Below are 5146 nucleotides of genomic sequence, written 5' to 3' on the forward strand. Positions count from 1 at the left end.
TGGGCTGCCCCAAGGTCCACAGAAACTTCAAGGCTGGAGCAACCGGGCCTCTGAACTGCAGAGATGGAGCCCACTTGCAAGGAAGCTGGATATGTGCCAGGACTGAGAAGCAGAACTGTTCATCCTTGAAAGGGCATCCCCCTGAGAAGGAGGCTAAGAGAGGACCAAGAACATTCTTTGTTTTATTTCAGAGTGGAATGGAGCCCCGCAGGCAGAGAGGACTCCTGAACAAGAGAATTGGCTTGGGGTCTAGAAGGAAGCTTAGGGGAGCAGCCTGGAAGCAGAAAGGGCTTCTAGTCCTGTTCCCTTTCTCAAGGTCACTTCCTGATCTCAGGTTTCTCACCTCTCCAGCCACCCCTTATGGGGAACAGGAAAGAAGTCTGCTGTGTCCAGTCCTTGTACTGGTCCAGGCCACAAGCCAGCCCTGTGCTCTACCTGGGTGGGGTAGAGTGTCTGTGGGAGGCTCAGCCACTGCCAAACACTGTCTACAGAGCTAAGAACCGCAAGAGGGAAACCATCTCCAGCAGCCCCTCACACCCTGAGCCCTGAAAACGGCCCTACAGAGAAGCACTCTCTCTTCCTTACCCTATGGGCCCTGGCTGCCTACACTCTCCAGCCCCCTGCAGAGCTGAGGAGAGCAACAGAGAGCAGGCACCCACCGTGTGAGGCAGAAATGGGTGGCCCTGAGTCTTTACTAGAGCCTCGGGGAGGAGGCAAGGCATTCCTGTAGATCCCTGCCATCTTTCAGCCAATTCCTGCCTTGGTCCTACTTAACCGTTTCCTGTGGACTGCTTGCCTTCTACAGCTTCCATGCCAGCAGTCCAGCAAGACCTTCAGGCATGCACAGACACCTGGACGGAGAAGGGCTAGCTTTCTCCAGAACTTGAAAGGCAAGGAACAGCTTCCTTTCAGGAAGCTTAATCAACCTCAGGAGCACAGAACACTGGCAGGCTTCCCCAAGTAGGACATGGCCAGGGAGGGGAAGAATTTCCCAGCCTAGCCAGACTGACTCATCACACTGAGAGTTAGTCACCCCTCCATGAGAAGCAGCTGTGCCCTGTAGTGCCCTCTTTACTCCCAAGACCCAGCCCTATTCTACCTGCCCAAGGCAAGTATATATTTCAGCCTTTCCTACTCATACAAGCACCAGGAATGAGAGCCCACCAAGTCAATGGTCCCTATAAACGCTCCTCTGGCACTGACTTCCTGTGGAAGAGCTCTGAGAATTTTCTAATGACAGATTTGAGGGTCTAAGACTTGGTTCCGATCTCAGCACCACTTATTTCTAGCTCTGTGAATTGGACAAATTCTTTCATGGGGAATAATAATGCTAACTACCTAGTAGAGTTGGGACAGCGAGATCATCTAATGTACAAGCAGGTCGCTGCTACAAATAAAGTCAGCAGTGCATGACAGTTGGCTATGGTTGTTACGTAAGTACACGCAAAGGGAAAAAGTGATCCCTTACATGCGGCCTTTTTTCACAGGATCCTTTCTTGCTGGGCAGGTGCTCTATCATTGGAACTACACTCCCAATCCTTTTTGTTTTAGTTACTTTCTGGGTAGTCTTGTGTTTTGCCTGCGGTAGTCTCAGATTGAAATCTTCCCATACACACCTCCAGTGTAGCTGGGATTGCAGTCCCCCTGGTTGGGATGTGATCTCTACTCTTGGAGCGTTTAGGGGGGATAGCCTGCAACTGAGATCGTGCCAGTCTTTGCCTCCCAAATAGCTGGGATTGCAAGCATGTACCGTTCCTCCCAGCCCACACAACGTTTTTGTAAAGGTAACACATCTCTTGACCCCTTGTCTGAACCCTTAGCCGACTTGGCACAAAATAATAATAAATTTAAAAACAAGACAATTTCTCAGCATGTAATATTTACAGTCACTGTAGAAAACCATTGTCACTCACCCATCCCCGTCAGGTACCACCAGGAAGTGAGGTGTGGCCATGGCAGTGGGAAAAGAGGAACAAGAATCAATGCCAGAAACCGTAACTCCATGTGAGGACCTGAAAGGAGCTGAGAAGGCTGCAGATGTCCGCTAATTCTAGAAGCCTATTTGTCTACCTCAAGGCCTCCAGGGCAGTGGATCCCAACTGACAACATGAAGATGAATGGCCATTTGTACAGTGTACATACACCTTCTCACCACTGAAATGCAGGCTACTTTGAGGTCTTGGCCAATCAGCCGTTAGTGTAAGCAAGCTAATCTTTGTTCCTGCAAGAGTCCCAAGCCCAAGTACATATGGGCCATGGTCAGTTCCATGAGGAAGACAGGTTCCCCTGTTCAGAACATCATCACAAAGAAAGAAGAGTCATCTAAACCAAGACCTAGTCAGGAAACACAGTCCTAGGTCCAAGTAGGAGTCACTGAGGACTGGCACCCCACTGGCGGTCAGTGTGTTTCCTCCTCACTTGCCTTCCCACCAGGCTACTCTGGAAGGTCATCAGGACTGTTAGCCCAGTCTGGCCCTTAGGCAAGGGAGATAAGACAGAGCCTGGATACCCCGGCTCAACCCTGGCTGGAGGAAACTGCTCTAAAGCCCCGCCCATCCTGTCCCAGGAAAGACCTGGAGTTTCCATTTTCCAACCTGTCTGGGCCTTGCTTTTTTTGCCAAGTGACTTTGCCAGGAAGCTTAGAACAGCTGAGTGAGCTTTTCAGGACAGGCTAGACACCAGAGCCACACAGAAGTCACCTCCTGTGGCCAAACGAGGTTTCTCTAGAGGATCTCCAAGTTTTGTGGGGGGTTTTTTTGTGTTGTTTTTTATTTTTTAATACCAGAAATAAGGGTTAGCTGAGCTGCAAGGATGAAAACAAAACAAAAAGGCAGGAGAGGGGGTGTCACAACCTTGGCAAATGAATGGATGTTTTAAGTGACAGGCACTCAGAAAGGCAAAATTAAAATCCCGAAGCTAAATTGCACCCTCAATAAATATAATTTGAAATAGAAATAAGAGTTTACTTTTTATGAAACTCTATACAAATCTAATAAGCACAGAGTGGGGTGTGTGTGTGTGTGTGTGTGTGTGTGTTTCAAGGAGAGGATACAATAGAACAAGATGTACCTTTGATGAAAATCTTCCCTCTGAAATTCTGTACCCATGGTCACTTTCTCCTTCCTAGACCAATGAAATCTGCTTCTCTCACTGAGAGACACAGCTCTTATGGGCTTCCTACTCTCCGGATGGGCATGTGTCTGCTCTGCCTGAAAGATCAGGACATTCCTTTGGATTGTTTTTTTGGTCATCCTTCCTCCTTCCTCCCCCAAAAGAGATATCCTGGGTTTAGTTCCCCATCCCTTCCGACCCTCTTGCTCTCTCTGCCAGTTCTACCTGCCACCCCAAATCAACCTTCTTAAAACCCTTCTTAATTCATCACCTAATCGTCTTCAAAAGTTGGATGCTCCTAGGTAAAATTTGCTGAACAGCAATTTGTGTGTTTGTATGTGGGGGGGGGGGGTGTCATGGGGCTTGAACTCTGGGCCTGGATTCTTCAGCTCAAGACTACCACCCTACCCCGGAGCCATAGCACCACTTCCAGTTTTCTAGTAGTTAATTGGAGATCAGAGTCTCATGGACTTTAGTGCCTGCGCTGGCTCTGAACCGAGATCCTTGATCTCAGCCTCCTGAGTAGCTAGGATTACAGTCAAAGCCCTCCTTTGGTGAAACTTTCTTCTGAAGAGGATTATCTTTTGAAACTGAGGCAACTTCATTCTATAATACAAGAATAGAATACATCTGAAGGACTCTCAACGAAGACTGAAATGAAAATGAAAAGGCCAGAGGCTGTGAGATGGGAAAAGCTAGAGGGACAAGGAGATGTGCTTACACCAAAAACAGTTTACAGCAGATGTAAAGAACTTCTATGATTATTAGCTCATTGTGTAAGAAATTGGGATACATTGGTTGGTGAGATCAAAGAAAAAGGAAAGAACGAGAAGTTGGAAGGTAATGCAGCCTTCAACAAATTATTTCAACAAATCCATTCAGATGGCTTTGATGAAGTGAAATGTACCATAAACAAATCATTTATGGAATCTGGTGGCACAGTTTTGAATATCAACCGGTCAAATGTAGGTAAAAAGAAAGTTGAAATCAATTCTCCTGATAATATTGGATGGAAAAAGTACTAATTAAAAGTATTTAATATCACTGTATACTAATACCCAATATCTATTGATACTGCATTCTTGGATTTTCAACACTGAATGTCTTTTCAAAAGATTTTACCTCTTTGTGCTTTGTGAACTGTTTTCTTTCAAGTGTTCTAATGGAGAATGAAGATCACATCTTTGTTACTTCAGTCCTTGAGGATTTCCAACATGATGACCCTGAATGAGATATTATCTGCCAGTCTGTAGATTAGTTCTGTCTGCTCATTGTGGGGATGGAGAAATGACTATCTTGAGTTGTTACCTTACTTTTGATCCATTATTCCGTTAGTAACTTATTAGACCTGGAAAATTTGATTGATCATAAATTTTTCAACTTCAATATTATATTGTGTTTTCTTTTAAAAACTGCATTTGAGGGCTGGGAGTTTGGCCTAGTGGTAGAGTGCTTGCCTAGCATGCACAAAGACCCAGGTTCGATTCCTCGGTACTTCATACATAGAAAAAATACTGGAAATGGTTCTGTGGCTCAAGTAGTAGAGTTCTAGTCTTGAGAAAAGTCCAAGGACAGTGCTCAGGCCCCACAACTGGCAAAAAAAAAAAAAAAAAAAAAAAAACACATGCTTTTGAATGAGTTATATACAATTTTTCTATGAAAACAAAAAAATATAGCCACCATGAACTCTAGTTTATAAAATAACAAAATTACCTATATCCTACCATTCTACAGTATCTAAAAAAAATGGGGGAGGGAAATGGGGACAAAAACATGAGAAGGGGTATCACTATTTGTGAAGTAATGCACCTTCTATCTGGCAAGTATAAAGTAGCCCTTCTATTAATTACAATTAAAAAAAGAAAAAAACAAAAATAGCCTTCAGCACACATGAATATTTTACTGATTGACAAAACGTTTGTGGCTATGTATAGCCTACCTGTACCATTTATCATTGTACACAAACCCTGTCCCCTGCAAAGGCATTGTCATCATAGTTTCTAATGGCTAATATGCTGCTGCTATGGTTTGGGTG

At 44.9% G+C, this 5146-nt stretch overlaps 1 pseudogene; it reads left to right on the forward strand.

Annotated features, from left to right (window-relative positions):
• The first annotated feature begins 1952 nt into the window (after nucleotides 1–1952).
• LOC150054604 (protein SGT1 homolog pseudogene) lies at nucleotides 1953–4136 on the forward strand (annotated as a pseudogene).
• The last annotated feature ends 1010 nt before the right edge of the window (nucleotides 4137–5146 follow it).

Source organism: Megascapheus bottae, chromosome 14, assembly GCF_031878675.1.
Source record: "Megascapheus bottae isolate mThoBot1 chromosome 14, mThoBot2.hap1, whole genome shotgun sequence".
Lineage (NCBI taxonomy): Eukaryota > Metazoa > Chordata > Mammalia > Rodentia > Geomyidae > Megascapheus > Megascapheus bottae.